The sequence below is a fragment of the Pyxicephalus adspersus genome, chromosome 2, assembly GCF_032062135.1.
Source record: "Pyxicephalus adspersus chromosome 2, UCB_Pads_2.0, whole genome shotgun sequence".
NCBI classification, from domain to species: Eukaryota; Metazoa; Chordata; class Amphibia; order Anura; family Pyxicephalidae; genus Pyxicephalus; species Pyxicephalus adspersus.
The window spans coordinates 101735832-101752978 of record NC_092859.1 but is presented as its reverse complement, the minus strand read 5'-3'; the positions used below and the strand labels follow the sequence as shown (position 1 = coordinate 101752978).

The window sequence follows — 17147 nt, the reverse complement described above, 5'->3', positions numbered from 1 at the left end:
GTGATGGTCACTGGAGACATGGGTTGACTAGAAGGGATGGGGAAGGAGGTATGTAACACAGAGGATTAGGAAAAGTTTAGGGGAAAAGAGGAAGAGGGTGTAGTGGAAAAAGGGAGTGTTGATTACTAAGTATTTTGTGTGGTCTTCACTACTCAATGGAGACCATCTAAATTAAGGAATTAACTAGCAACAGCGAAGGGTCAGAGATGTGATGCTCAACAATATGCCTGAAAATCTTTTTGTAGTACTTCTTTTGCTGTTTCCTCATTGCTGGGTAGAATGTCATTGCTTGATCAGCTCTGTCGACACCTCCAATGGTGTTATTGTAGTCAATCACCACTTGTGGCTTCCTTATTTCTTTCCCACCTTTTTTGCGTACCATGCCAGTGGAGGCACTATGGACTTTACTCATTAAGCACACATATTTTTTGTCATGCCATCGCAGGGCCATCATTTTGCCTTACTGGCAACCTTTTTTCCTGTCTTCAGCTTCCTTCTTGTAAACATTGATGGCAGGTTGCGCCGGTTAGCCCAAACGGTTCCATACCCATTTGTTTTGTGTTGCAGAGGAAAATCATAGAGTTCAGGAGTGGTGTAAAGGTTGTCGTTTGTGACACAATAGCCCTGATTTAGCTGATGGCTCAATGAGTGAGAGAACAGAAGATGTTGCCATTCCATAGTTGCTGTATTTTGGGTTAAATTTTGTCCCTTTTCCAATGTAGCCAGTTGACGATTCGCACAGCATGTAGGATTTCACACCAAATCGTGCTCTCTTTAAAGCAATGTATTACACCCAGCTAAGCCTTCCCTTATAGGCCACTTTCGTCTATGCTGATGTCTCTTTCTGGTCATCTTTGGTCACTAGTTCACAGTTTCTGCCTCTTGAAAACCTCAGGTGTGAAGCAGCTAATTGTTGTGCAGTGTACCTGTTTGTCTCAGCAAATCTCAGCAAGGAATCTTGGGGGCGCTGCCTAAGCCGCATCAAGGTCAATAGAGCACCAAGTGAGCACATTACTGACCTGAAGTTCAGATTCATCGCTGAGTTCACTTTTACTGTCACTGCCTGATGACAAGTTTCCTGGTGAATCACTATTGTGCAATTCTACAAGTGACTTGAACTCGCTATCGCTGCTTTCTTATTGTTCAAAAAGAGCTTTTGTGCTGGCGAGATTCCTTTTGGATGCCATGGATGTGGTCAAGTCTCCAGTAAGCAGTCAGGAACATTCAAGGTCAGAGATAAGTGTTCAAATGATGAGATCAGGAAATGATGCAAGCAAAGGTCAGATCAAGGTCAGGGCTAATAGTGGCTAACAGAGCTAAAGTGCACAAACATAAATTAGGGCACTGGACAAAGCTGTTTTATGCACTAATAGTTATACTTTTGCATTTATTATTTATTAATTTTTAACTGTGATCAGGCATTTAAAAGCAGATTACACTGTAATCTGCTTTTAAATTTCCAGCCCGGCCACCCCTCCCCTGCGTACCGAAGCTTCACGCATCACACCAAGGATGTGATGCAGATGGCGGCCAGGGAAGACGCCGCTGGATCATGGGGCGCAGGTAGGAGTTTTTTTCCTACCCCGAGTGTGACTCGGGGTTACCGCTTTTTGCATATAAAATTCACCCCGAGTCTCACTTGAGAATACCGTCAGGGGGGTTGAGGTCAGGGCCCAAGGTGGCTTCTGGGAGTCCCCTGATCCGTACATTGTTCCTGCACCCCCTATTCTTCTGATTACCTAGACAGAGGTATAGCTGTCCACGTTATTGTTGCACGGAGGCCCGAGAGGTTTCCAGGGTTTGGAAGCACAAGTATGGATGGTGGTTTCCACAGCATATACACACCCATTCAGCTCAACTACTTTACCTTTCAGGTCTTTCATCCCCCGTTTCAGTATACCCTCTATGCGCTGTGCCAAGGAAGCCAGATCATCTTTAGTGGGGAGGGCGCCTAAGCATCCTCTCAGTTCAGATGGAAGCAGGCCACATGATCCCCGTTGACAAGAGGAGATTAGTGTGGCTGAGATGAGTTGATAGGAGCCTGTCTATAGAGCAGCTGTGCCGGATGCGGTGGGCGCTAAATTATTGGGACCTTCTTTGTAGGACCCGGGATCAGAAGTGGTAAAAACCTGCAGGAGGCCTGATTTTTGTGTCTGAGGGGTAGCAGCTGAAGCTCACTTTCTGTTAGCCATCAGGAGGGTCACTCTGCCATTGCTAGGCCACGCCCCCCCATATTCATACATGCTTAATGCTAGTAAACATTTAGACTTTAATTGTTCTAGAGAAGAATGAGAGATATTTTGGTTGCTAAAAGCTGTTCAAACAGTTCTTTTTATTCCAGCGGTTAGACTAAGTTGTCACCCTTAAAGCCCAAGTTGAGTCCCAAGTCATTGACACCAAGTCAAGTCTCAAGTCACCAAGAATTCTTCCAAGTCGAGTTACAAGTCAAATCACTTAATTTATCCCCATTTGTTCCCATATAGAAACAGAGCTCTGATCCTGTTCTTAAGCACAGGATCACATTCTAAGTCCACGGCTTTCTCTTCTGACAGCTGAAGGGGGCAGGAAGGAAGGCAGTGAGGCTTCTGTAACACTGCCCTGTTCCCAGCCCTAGGAGTTCTATTGACTCGATTTGTCTTTTTTCGCTTTTCTCTTCTTCTGCCATAATATGTTCCATATACAATAATAAAGAAGGCTATGGCCCTGGTTATCCTTTTAGGTTACAGCTTCTAGCCTACCTCCTCACACCATCCTCTTCCCCCTTTTTTTACACTATTGTAGAACAATGAATTCTGCTACATTTTGTGCATGGTAAGATTCATATTACCTAACGATGCATATGTGCTGGCAAATAAATTCAACTTTTTAACATTCAATGATAACTAACATTGCACTAACCTCTGGTTAAATATGTAATCTTTGTACCCCCTTTTGCTTTTTTGTGTTGTGTTTTACTTTGTTATTCCTTAATATAAATAGTATTTATTTAAAATGAAGGCAATTGGAGATCTTTCATAACATTTGTACTGTATAGAAAGATTATGAATATAGATGGTATCTTTTCTGGTAACAAGATTGAAGATGGAGTTTTTGTATAGATGCCTTTTTGAACTATGATCTTTTTGGCAACTACAGATATTTTATTACTTTTTTCGGTGGTCCAATACCCTACAACCTCTATATATAATATTATACACCCAAACTAATTACTGTCAGCATTTTGTGGGAAGTTGGCTGACAACTAAGGCCACAGTCTATGACAGCGATGGCGAACCTATGGCACGCGTGCCAGCTGTGGCACGCGTAAGGTTTAATTGACGTGCTGGCACTTTGAGGAAATTCTTTGGTTTTGTGCGGCAGTTTGGGCACTCGGGCTCAAAAAGGTTAGCCATCACTGGTCTTTGAGATCTATGCAGATATTAAGAATTGTTAACTACCCCAAATATTGGCTCCTAACAATACAAAATAGTTCTAACAAGTTCAAAATAGAATATATATGTAATATCAAGTCCCCTAACAAATATATTTTTGTAAACAACCAGTACATTTTATCCAATTATTAAAGAGGAACTAAACTCAAAACAGCAAAAAAAAAAGAAAAAAAACACTTACTTTCAATCCCGCAGGGCAGTCCAATCCCTCCAGGGGTGTCCTTCATCAGGCCCTGCGTCATACCGGCATTCTTTGCCGCCATCGTCTCTTTTTCTTCCTGTTCTTCATCTGACCCAGGTGTGAGATCGGGTGGCATAGGATTAAAAAACTTTAAAAAAAAAGACAAAAGAACACTTGCATAAATCCTGCCCTATTGGACCTTATAAAGCTGACTTGGATCATCTTGACATGAATGGTTGTACTACTTGTTTTAAAAAAGATTGGTGAAAGGATGTATAGAAACATGTTCAGTCTTACAACTGCTGAGTTTATAATTATATAAGTAAATAATCCACTGTATGTGTCCAACACATAAATATATTTATGTATGGTATTTCTTCTGTTATTTTGATGTATTGGATACTGTGTAAAATAGACATATTGTACATTCAGATCCAATTATTAAGTCTGTAATTACTCTTTTTAAAAATCTTTTTCCTTGTGTGCAAAAATAATAAAACATATCTAAAAATAATATTGCTGTAAACACCAATTATCCAAATAACAAGATATAGCTCTGAAACTACAGATAATGTTATAAACTAACAATTAGCTCATATAGTGAGTCACTGTAAATGTAAGTTTATGATATGTTTACTTAACAATTTATTGAAATATATTACCTTAGTATATGTTATCTCCTAGAAATGGTACAAACCATTTCTACATCTTGCATCAAACAATTCTTTGTAAGCAGGATGAAATTGATGATATCTGGTAAAACAGATCAAATACATTAGCAATAAATGAGTACAAATACTTCCTGCCTTTTCATTTTGCTAATGCTTAAAAATATGGCATAGTGGTGGGTCTATTTCATATGAATTATCCTCGCTATGATTTGTAGTGCAGTGAAGGTCCTCCTTATCCTTTATATTTTAGGTTTATGTAATTTTGGGATTACTGATTTCAATCATCAAAATAGGACTGTCCTTATATTTACCTTCAATAACTGTACTCATAGAAATGTACATGCCCACTATCACTTCACCACAAAATGTTGAAATGTAAAAAATATTAAAATACCAAACACACAAATTTTGAAAAGCTTTGGCCATAGGCCTTTGTTGGGGTTTAAAAAAAATTTAACTGGAACATTTTTAACTCATAAACCATAAACATTGTATAACCAATTATCTTATTCATTCAAGACTCCATTAATCAAAAAGAATTGACCATCCTAAATCATGTAAAACACTGTCTATACACAAAGTGGGGGATATTACCCAACAGCTTTTTGTAGTAGGTAAACTGCCACAGGCCCAAAATCACATCTCTGTGTAAAAGCTAGAAGACGTCTTGATTGGATGTTGATTTTCCTGCTAAAGTATCAGCAGCCAATCCAATGATCAGCTGTGGCTCATTTTGTTAAACACAGCCACCTCCCCTTGCAGCTTCTCCCTAGCAACTCCAGTCAGACCTCACTCCGAAAGAGAAATGAAGAAAGCAAGCAGACCAGTCCAGAATTCTATTTTTTAACCTATGTACTATAAATTAAAATTCAATAAAGAAAAATAATGAAATAAATGGGGTGATGTGAGGGGTGACAAATCCATGGGGTCACCTAATTATTCTTTGGAGCCCCAACACTGCTTATATTTACCCCATATTGTATTATCTTTTGTATATTGTTTAGCCATGTGCTGGCAGTACTTAACTGCTGTTATTGATACTTATTTACTATATGTAATGCCACTTATAGGAGTTTTTTTTGTATCTGCAATAGGCCAATATTTACATGTAAAAACAAACACACAATCACCAGAATAGTGCCTAATCACGTTAATAAAATATCTTGTTATAAAGTTCTTTTACCAACATTCTGTCTGTAGTACATGTATGACTTACTGAATTGAATAGTAAATGTCAACATGCAGTATATGAGAAGGATGTTTTGGTATGTTTCAGCTCAAGTCAACTTCAACTGCTCAGTGCTGTCCATGCAAATAGAAACAATTTAATTCGCCTGCTCAGATGCATGAGGAGCTGGGTAGCTCTGACAGATGCACCACTTGAATATCACCAAAGGCAACTGTTAACTCAGGCAATCATTCATTGTGGATTTTATTTCAGAACTAGAAATGTACTCATCATGTCACGACTCTGCCACTTCTGTGTGGTTTTTGCACGCTACTATATAATGCAGGCAGCAAAATAAATTATTGTTGCATTCTTTCATTTTTTTAAACATATACATAGCCATACATGTTAACTGCATTGCCTTAAAATGAAAAATCTCTGACGTCAACACTACTACATTTCCTAGGATAATTGTGACATGAAAGAAAAGTCTTGCAATAATTGTTTTGATTTTGCACAAAATTTTAATGTTTATCACTGTGACATGTGGCTTGTTTTATATTGTTAGGCTTTTAAGCTAAAGGAAATATGGATAATACCACAAGTGTTTGGAATGGACAGGTATATAATATAGAGCAGCTCAGTTAGACCCCTTCGCTGCGTTTCATGCCACCTCCAATACCACTTTGTAGGTTAGTTTGGAGCATACTAAGTTTTCACCTTCTACAAATGTGAGATGGCCTTAAGTACTCCTTTGTCAACCTTTGTTCATTACCCTTCTTTCTTCCCTGGTTTTGAAGGACCAGGTTGCTTTGCTTGCATTGTATCAGGGATTTGGTCATTTGACTCTCTTCGCTCTTCCCACAAAATTGCCCCATTGTTTCTGTTTTCTTACCTTCAATGGAAAAATGTTGTTCAATCTATGCTCAATATTACTGCTAAACACTTTTCAAACATGCCCTTTAAGGGTGTTTGTGCTATGGACCCCTTAGGTAAAGGTATACTATCACTAATTTATTGTTCCTTTCTCCTTACAGAGGCACACTCCCTTCTAACATATGTGGCCTAGTGGGAAAAAGATATTTTCCAATCTATGGTCAGTTCTCAGTAGGACCAATTTTGGGGTTATTCATGTGGGTTTTTATAATGCCAATTATAAGGTCTTTATGTGCTGGTACATACACTCTACCAAACTGGTAAAAATTTAAACCAGAAATTTCTCATTTATGTTTTCAATAATGCATACTTACAATTAGTTTTCCTGCATTATTTTGTTTATTCTCTGTTTTCTGTAACTTTTTTCTTTTTCTGGAAAAAAATGATAAAATTTTATTAAAAATGATTGAAAAAAAAAAACTTTCAGAAGATTTTTCATAGTAAATGGGAGTTTAGACCGCATGGTGCTAACACCACAGTTGCTGATGGGTACTGAATTAATGAAGTGTTAAGCTATTGCTGAGAGTGTTCTTGACCATCAACTTGTTATACTGTATGACTAACACAGAATTACTGATCTTTGAATGTGATCTTAATACTGTTTCAACGCCTGCTAATTATTATCACAGAGTCCAAATCCTCCTTCGTAGTTTTGTACTTAAGTAAACATATTAAAAAAACATCATAAGCCCCATCCCTTGTCAAAAAAGTAAATCTCAAACTATCCATCTCATCCATTTACAATTTGAAAAGAAAACAATAAACATACAAGTTAATATTAACTTTCACCGCCATGACATCATCACACCACCTTTGTATTCTTTAGGACAAGGAATCACAATGATAAACAGCCAGCCATACTTGGCCTATCACACCTGAGAGGAGCTTTAAAAAAGTATGTTTCAGGGAATAGATGAAATTAATATCAAAAGTATGTAATATATATATATTTATACACACATTCACATCCATCAGCCACTCTGTTAGTTACACCTGTTCAATTGCTTGTCAACACAAATATTTATTCAACCACTTGCATAGCAGCAACTCTCTGTATCTAGGTATGTAGACACTGCTAAGATGACCTGCTGAAGGTAAATCCAAGCACCGTATGGAGAAGAAAAATGATTTAAACGACTTTGAAGGTGCCATGGTTGTTGTTGTCAGGTGGGCTGGTCTGAGTACGTTAGAAACTGCTGATCTGCAGAGAATGCTCTGGTCAGTATGAACCAAAATCCCTAAAGGAGGTTTGCAGCACCTTGGTAAATCTATGCCAACAAACAATTACAGCAATTCTAAAGGTTGGTCCAACCACGTACTAGGTACTTACCTAAAAAATTGTCTGGTGAATACATATACACACAGCTGTGGACAATTGTGTTGGTACTTTTATAGCTATAAATTAAAAAAGTGCTTTTTGCCCTCAGTAAAGTTTTTAAATAAGTAATTGTCCCATGTATATCTGTATGCCTTTGATATGTCATCAAGTAAAGCAAAGTAGCAAAGCAGCAGGTTTATCCATGATAGTCTATTTTAACCAGTCTTGGAGAGTTTTATGAAATCAGTGTTATTTGGTATCATCATATGTCCCACATTGAACATAGAGTTTTCTAGGGAGATCAGAGGCAAATTATAGGTAGGCATGATATAGGCAAAAGGCTTTAAGACCATCTCTAAGTAGCCTTATGTTCCTATGACAACATTTGCAAATATTATTAAGATGATTAGGGACCATAGAAGTGGACCATGAAATGGGAAGAAGAATGGTGAGAACAGTGGACAAAAAGCCACACACAACTTCCAAATGGGATATGAGCTGAACCCCAAGGTCAATATTATGGTATGAATATATACAATGCTTTCTAGATGAAGGCGGGTTCAATAGAAATAGACCCTGAAGGACTCCACCATTAAAAGTAAAAAAGACAGACTAAAATTTGCTAAAATGCATGCTGGCAAACAGCAAAGCTTATCCTTTGGGAAGAAAAGACAAAACTGGAGTTTTTTATGGCAATCCACGTTAGTTTTTTGTTTACAAATAGAAAAAAATACGTGTGCAAAGGAAATAACTCCATACCTACTGTGAAACATGCAGGTTACGTTTGGTTATGTAAATGGTTATGTTTTGGGACTGTTATGTTGCATCCGGCATTGAGTGCCTTAAGTCTGTGGGGAACAAAATTAAATCTAAAAACTATCCAGACATTTTGAAGCAAAACATACTGCCCACAGTCAGAAATCTCAGTCTTAGTTGCAGTCAACTAAACACACAACTAAAACCACCCAGGAATAGATAGGAACAAGACATGGGACTATTCTGAAGTGGAATTTTACATGCCTTGATTTGAATCCTATCAGATATTTATGGCACCCTTGAAAAACTAGACAAAGCTTGAACTGTGTGCTTGGAAGTTTGTGCCAAACTGTCTGTTAACAGAAGGCTCATTGAGAGCTTGTTTGCATTGCAAAAGTTGTGCAACAAAATATTATATTAAGTGTCCAGTCATTTTGTCAATTACATTTTCATTTGTGCCAATATTTGAAGCATTCTGCTGAATCAAAACGCAAAAGAAAATTCTGGTTTTTGTTAAATACAGAATAAATGGTGGGTGTTGATTACTTTGGTCAGTTTTAGGTTATTTCAGAGATAATTGTAGGTTCTTTTTTTTTTCCAGTTGGAGTAAAACAAATTTGCCTGTAAATGCATTAAAAATAGTTGTGCCTTAATTCAGGTCTTTCATATCTATAATGTTATACCTGTAAAACATTACTTCTCCAAACATAAAACAAAATTTTATTTGTCTTCAACCCAATTACACAGCCTTTTCCTTGTTGTTTGGTAAAATATTACTTAGACAAGTATCTCATAACCACAGTCACCAGGGTGCATTGCATAACTTTAATATTTCTGGCAGCCTACAGTAGTAGTCTTTTTCACAAAGCCCAAAGCTAATATACTGAATACTAGATTACTGCTATGGAGTCGCTTTTAAATTTTCATTCTCCTCTAGAGAAATGGCCTTTCTAGTTCATTTTGTTAGCATTACCATTTTAGTCCCTTGCAGATAGCCACATGTTGTGTACGAATGTACCTGCTTTTTACATTTTACTTTTTTCGGGTAGATCAATTTTCTTCAAAGACAAATATATGTTAAATTGCATTATTTGCTCTATGATTTGGACTGTTTTTTATGTAAATTAATTTAGTGCTGTTGTGCTAATGTACTGTGATGTACTGAACTGTCAATGTGATGACTCCCAGGCAGTGTGTCCATAACACAGTGGCCTTACAGGGAGTGGGCATCAATCAATTTGGGAGATGACTGGTATTAGAACACACAACACTAAATCTGCTAAGTGTTTTAGCAGATCAAAAGCAATAATCTCTGGTTTAAAAGATTTTATTTTTATCTACCAATTGCATCTCAAATTCTTAGAGCAAAATTTCAAATCTTGCTTGAATTTATTTAGTTTGTAATTTGTTCAACTGAACGAAGCCAGAAATTTATATTTAGAATTTTCTAAAGCTGAAACCAAAACAAGCCCTTTAACAGGCAGCTGCTGCCCATTGTACACAGTTGGGTTATGTATACACACTAGATTGACGTCACTAGAAACAATCTTTTGTGATTGTCTAGAAGAATGAATGCAGCACACACAGCACCATTCTGTTCCATTGAGAAGGAAGGGGGAAGGACTTGTTCTGTCCTCCTCTCTTCCTCTCTATAACAATGGTTATCCCCAAGCAGGTGTTCATTGATCCTCCATTTGCAGATTCCCAGCAAAACCAACCCCAGGACAGCAATTTCAAACAATCAGCAGGTAAACCTAGAGGTTCCCTGCAAACAAATCACTTCTGGTTTCACCTCAGTAGTATTACCTGAGAAATTGCTGTCCCATATATTGTCCAATACATTGCACACAGGTGACCTCTTTATCACTGTGTTACACCATATTAATTACATGTAACATAAAATATTTACCATATAAAATACATATTAAGGTGCTAGAAAAACACATACTACAGATGTATGAAGTAATAGATTAGGTTGTTAGTTCTATGTTGACCCCTCTGCATCCAAACAAGCCATTTGTTGATTCTAAAACCGTCCATGTAGTCTGTTTTTAATGAAAACATGTTGCTGTTGCCAAGCTTTTAGATGTTTCTATTTTAACCTGATATTAATGGACTATTTTGCTTGCAGCTTTGTTCTTTTTCCACCTCAGTGATTCTTTAACAAGTTTGTCTCTCATGGTGCAGATACCAGAAGACTGAAGATTTACTCAAGGATAATGATGAAATTGTTTATAGCTCATATTTTATCCTTGGGTTTTATCCAGAAAGCTTAAGAGTTAAATAACACAATGTATATAATGTGCTTTTTAGAATATTTTCAAAGTTAATTTCAGGTAACAAAAAAAACTTTACTTAAATTTAATAATAACCACTAAGGAAATAAATCCAATTTGAAAGCAATAAATACCTATGCAAGTCTAGGTATTATTTTGCTAAGTAGCAGAGCTCCTGCACAAAGGCAGAATACACATATATACATATTTACATATGCATATTTACATATTTCATATGCAAGTCTTAACAGTTATATCAACCTGGCAAATTATACCCCCTTACTAATCACTGGAGTAAAAGCAAACAAAAACAGCTAATTGAAATTCCAGTTTTGAGTCTTGCTCCTGCTGTCTATGCTGGAGGGGTGGGGGTGTTCCTTTTTTGGGTTACCACGTCACTGCAGGCATAAAACTGACAATTTAAAATGGTTGGCCAGGGGTGGGGTCCTCTCAGGAATAAAAAGAGAAGTTGCAGATGACATTAATGTGTGGGGATGGACTAGAACAGATGCATCTGTGGGGCTGGATTAGTGGTCCTTAAAATAGCATTGCCTACGAACCTGGACAGTAGATTTAAAGGGGTATATCTTGCTTTACAAGGTAAAGAAAAATTTGCAACAATGGTCACAGTTTATTTTTTGCCCAGAGATGGCTTTAAGTAATGTTGCTTGAATAGGCATGAGGTTTGAGAGACTGGTCAATGTTTGCTTCGGGCATAACAACCACTTGGTTGGCAAGGTAAACTAACTCCTAAATGTAGCAGGCATGGCCAGTGATCATAATGACTATAAAACATAGGATGTCAAGAAATACAGTGGTTGGCATTCCTACTGTCTGGTAGCCTACTTCCCAGGGGCGGGACCATCCTTACACCACCAGCTTGTAGAACCCTCACCACTGATTCCAATCACAATGCACCAGGTGCTGTAAAATTGCAGTCAAGATATACACAATGAGCATTCTGATTGATGGTCCCACCTTTTGAGAATGACTAGGGAATGAGAATGTTCACTGTTGCAAACAGCTTGTGGTTTACAGTTATTAGGACTAGCATAACCCAAGTCATTACTGGTTCTTTTTAATTAGGAATTTAAAAGAACAATTAAATTACCTATACAAGCAGACTTTTGGTCAGTCTACCAGAAATAATCTAATTGTTTGTTTCTTTTTATACGGCACCACCATCTACTTATCTCTGCCTAAAGTGAACCTATATTGAGTAATTATAAAAGCTAACATGGCTGAACTTATAGGGATCTCTAGAGAATGCCAATGGCTTGATTTTGAAGCTGATCTCTTGACTTCAGTAGTTTAATTTAAATACCTAAAACAAGCAAGCAGCTAACTGTGGTACAAGTTGTATTTTTTTATAACTAGGTCAGTCCAGGTCAGATTATTCATGGGAGCAAAAGGAACTCTTACGTGTCTGGAATCTGTAATAGTTCCTTTTCTGCTAAAATAATGACTAATATCTACTATGTAATACCTATATGAATACTAAATAAGTGCTTTGGTAGAAAAAAAACAAATACAAAAGATATTTGATATCACCTACCTCAATTTCACCAGAAAATTTATAAAAAGCTTGGAAAAGGCTGTAAGTAACTGTTGCACTGTAGACTTTCAGCTCTTTATGTGAGATCCAGGAGTGTCCTGGAAGTAATAGGTGGGCTAGGCTTTCTATGCCTCTTCCAGGACAGAAATTGAAGATAGCTTGGAAGCACCTGGCTGATGCTAACAAAGGAGCAGGTCTTTGAGACTGGAAGCGCTAGAGCCTGAGGCCAGGTAGTTCAGGTGGACAGGTTGGGTGTAACCTGTATGCTGCGAGGGAAGCTGTATTTGTATTTTCCCCTGCTCTGCTATGATGACACTGATCCCCTGCAAAGGAAAACCTTTAAATTTGCTTTCTTTTAATTTTTGTGTGAATAAAATGGGCAGAGGGCCCTGAATGGTACACCTTTGGTGCAATATTTTTTATGAAATAAGTCTGGGTAAGAAATCAATTATAGATAATAGGGAACATGCCAATTTACCTTACCTATATATTTTATTATATTAAGAACAAAAACTGTGTCCTTACTAAATATATGGTAATATCTCCAGCTGTCTATGTGGTAATAGAGCTGTCGCTGTCCTTCTCGCTTTATACCAACTTAAGTGTAAGGGGCGTCGCATGTCCATTTTTACCAGGTACATTCATCCATATTTTTGAATGATATAAATTATATTGTAAATGTGTTAAATATGATTATTCTTGGACAGGTAATCAAATATGTGCTTTTTTATGATTGCAGATCTCCTTTTTTCTGAAGAAGTGGATTATATCAGTGAAACGCGTAGAAAAATAATTTGGCTTATCCCCATAAGGGGTAAACTACAATAAGTAGTATCTATCATGTGACAATGATTGTAATTATGTTTGTGTATGTTTTTTTTTAAAATAATTTTAGTGTTATCCAATAAAAAGATAGGAATTTTATATAACTAATGGAAATTTTTGGCCTGAAAAGTTCAACAAGTAGGTGATGCACCACATATATTGGCTGTTGTATGTTTAAAAAGAGATGTGGCCATGTCATTCGAAACAGGCTAGATTTGTCAATGATATAAGGTTTTGAAAAAACAAAATCATGCTTCCTACATTGTTTGTGTCAGATGTGTGATGAGGAAAATGTTGTAAAAATGTTAATTTTAAAATCACCCAGATCAATAACTACAGGTCAGTAATTTTTAAATACTTTAAATAAAAAGAAAATGTTGCAAATTCTTAATGAAAGGTAGGGCAAAGGGAGGAAATTCCAGAAATCATGGTCAGTCATAGGAAAGATCTGGAGCTGTGTATAATAGGAGGTTGGATGTGTGAACGTCATTGATAGGCCATTGGAGAACAAAGGAAGGTGGCTATATGTATGTAAAAGGTTAGAAATATAAATGAGATAGTGGTGTGATTTAAAGATAAAGAAATATAGCCTAAATTTGAAATGGAAGCCAACAGAGTGATCTGCAGGGAAGATAAGCTAATGAGAAATAGAAGGATAAAGGAGAAGGATACGTCTACCTGGAAACATCATGATGGACTGTAGAGGTGAGAGTCTAATTAGTGGAATACTAAATAAGAGGATGTTATAGTAGTCAAGGAAAAAGATAATTAGAGCATCTACCAGGTGACTGGTGACCTCTGGGCCAGGAAGGGGACATATTTGGGAGATGTTAAACAAGTAAAGGTGGCAGATTTTAGAAATGTTATAAATGTGGGGAGTGGATGACAGTAATGAGTCAAAGGTAAAACAAAGACTGCATACATGTGGTATGGTGGCAGTAATATTTACAGCCAGAGATGTCAGGAGGGACATTTTTGAGAAGGACATAACTCTGCTAACAGGCAAACCCAGAGTGACTAGGCTATTGCAACACCTTGATTATTTTTATTATTTAGCCATTCTGTTGTAGATTTGCTGGTTTGTGTCCTGTTACATGACTTACATTTCATTTTAGAATACACAGGTATGCAGAGTAGTTCATGGTCGACCTAATGACTTCAAGATGCCCAAGACCTGTGGCTGCAAAACAAGCCCAAATAATAACTTATCTTCTCTCATCACTCGTTCACACAAGGAAAAAATGTTCTCACATATGAATAAAGTGCTGAGCTCTCCCCAGGGTCTGCTTATTGAAAAAAAAGAGAAAAACACCTTAGTGGAAAGGACACGCACCAACATTTTCCATCTTGGAACCTGTTTGAATATTAGACGCCTAAACTAACTGAATTGATGGTGTGAATGAATAATGAATCTAGATGAAAAAGATTCTATGGACATGCTACTCTCAATTCTAACAGCATACTAAATTATGATTTAAAATGATACCAGGAAAATACAGATGATAATTGGATTTCATTTCGGTTTTAATTTTCTAATTTCTGTTTTTAAATTTCCTTCTGTATTTAAGAGAGCAAGGTATTACCATTTTTTCCTGACACTCCTCCTGACAGCATGTACAAATGGGTTAGCTCCGCACTCTGCTCTCCACAAGTAACCTCTGCCCTGCAGGTGTTCTTTTTCTGTCCTCTCTCCAGGACTAAACATTTGTTTGCCCTACCTCTCCCCCCCGGTTCAGCCTCTCCAAGGGGAAGTCCCATTGTGGATGGTAAATCCATCATGTTTTGGGAACCCTGGTGCCTAGGGTATGGTGATAGGGGGCCTAAATATCCCTTTGCTGTGGGTAGGTGAATTTCTTCACCTCACAACCATCATTCATATGGTAGTAGTAGAGATGGATGAGTTTGAAGGAAAGAATGTCTTGCTTTCTGTTGTATCTCTGGGGCCACCTGCTGTATGGCTCAATGAAATTGCAGTCTGAGCCTCAAATAATAGGCATTGTATATATTTAGTTGAATTTTGTTGTAACATTTTTGTACATACAATATGGCTTAGTGCACTGTTGTTCTGCCTGATAGTGTTTTTGTTACCAGGATTCTGTTATTCTATAATTATACATACCTGTTTATCATCCTGGGGTATTTTGTGGGAAAAACCTTGGAGTTTCTTTCTTGGTCACTTGAACATTTATTAATCATTAGATGTTAATGAGTGCAATTTGCTATCATAACACTGTTAATTTTCAAACTACTCCAGCAAGGTGTATTTTTCTCTAGTAGCAGCCTGTGTTAGGCAGCCATCACTGTCCTGCTTACAGGAGGCGCCATTTTGAAATACTTTTTCTGTTTTCTACTTCTTTGTAGCTGCTATGCTGACTGGCAGACAGTCCGATAGGAAGTTTTATTTGTAAGTATTGTTAGGTAAATGTAAAAGAAAGATATATTACTTGTGTTTAGTTGCTGGCTCACCTAACCTCTCCTCACAGGCACGAAAGCTGTGGCACAGGTGGGGGATGGATTCAGAAGATGGCCACCACCTTTAAAAAAAAAAAGTTTTATTGTGGTTTCCTTCTGTTGTGGGATAAAAGAAAGAAAGATAGAATGCATACCAGGAAGTCAGAGCATGCCTCTCTTCAGCTCAGTTTACCGTGCCTCTAATAGAGGGTGTGTAACAAATGATGTCTCCATGTAGGCCAGTGTCAAAGGGTGCTAAGGCTTCCTTAAAGCAATGTGCAATTTGGCAATGCAACCAGGCATTTATCCCACTGATCTTCACACTGACCAGCAATGTACAATCTGTGCCTCTCAGGTCAGCTAACTATGACACCAGGTAATGTTTTGGCTATTTCTAAACGTGACATTCTTCTCACTGGCAGCAATGCAACCAGGCATTTATCCCACTGATCATTACTCTGACCAGCATTGTACAATCTGTGCCTCTCAGGTCAGCTAACTCTGACACCAATTAGTGTTTTGGCTATTTGTAAAAGTGACAACCAGTGCAACAAGGCATTTATCCCACTGACCATCACTCAAGCGTACAGTGATCTGTGGATGTGTGGACTCACAAGTTGTTTCAGGGGCTTTTCCGATCTTAAAAGGTTTAGAAAGATGGATTTAGGCCATTAAGCAAAGAGAAATCTCCTGCCCGTTTTAAGTCAGTCCACAAATCACTCTGCCATTAAGGTATGCTGGGCATGTGGCACAAAGGCCTTAAGCTACGTACACACTTCCAATTATTATCGTTGGAAAACGAACGACGAACGATCCTGCACGATATCTACGAACGATCGTATAGCACCGATCCTGCACATACAGATAACGACATGATCGTTCGTAGATATTGTACACACAATAGATACGATCGTTTGAGCGATAGAGGAACTATGTGCACGACAGGAAAGTGAACGAACGTTCGTTCATTACGCATGCTCAGCCCATGGACGATCAACGAACGATCGTACACACGATCAACGATCACACGATCAACACGTTCAACGATCGTCGTCCAATCCGATCCGCCGGTCCGGTCGTTCGTTTCCAACGACTTTCCTCGTTTGTCGGCGTCGTTGGTTACTTTTTTTACGAACGATTTTTGCCCAATCGATCGTCGTTCGTTTTGAACGATAAAAATTGGAAGTGTGTACGCACCTTTACACTTCACATTTATCTGTGCATCTTGCTCTAAAGAAGCTAATAAAGATAAGAAAGCACAACCAAGCCATGCATTATGTCTGCGCCAGAGACTTTCCTGCCTGCCTCTCAAGTACTACCTGTTCAGCAAAGGGATAAAAGCCCTGGAAAAAAGCATCTCAGAAAGACAAGACACCTGGCTTTTCCCAGTCCTATTCATCGATCCTCTAGAAGAGGACGAGGGGCAAGAGAAAGTTCACCCTGTGAAATTACTAATAGAAAGAGGTCACTCTCTTGTTCCAGAAGCAAATCAGTGGAGCACCCGGAAAGTGAATCATGTTGGACATTTGTCACAAGAGCATTACCATCTAAGCGGGAGTGTGCTATATGCTTAAAAGAA

At 37.9% G+C, this 17147-nt stretch overlaps 1 long non-coding RNA gene across 1 annotated transcript; it reads right to left on the bottom strand.

Moving 5' to 3' along the window:
* Window positions 1-3618: 3618 nt before the first annotated feature.
* Window positions 3619-12444, bottom strand: LOC140322123 (uncharacterized). The gene is made up of 4 exons (XR_011919144.1): window positions 12293-12444; window positions 6702-6759; window positions 4275-4365; window positions 3619-3760 (listed from the first exon to the last, which is right to left on the bottom strand). It is a non-coding gene; the product is annotated as an uncharacterized lncRNA (long non-coding RNA).
* Between the last annotated feature and the right edge of the window lie 4703 nt (window positions 12445-17147).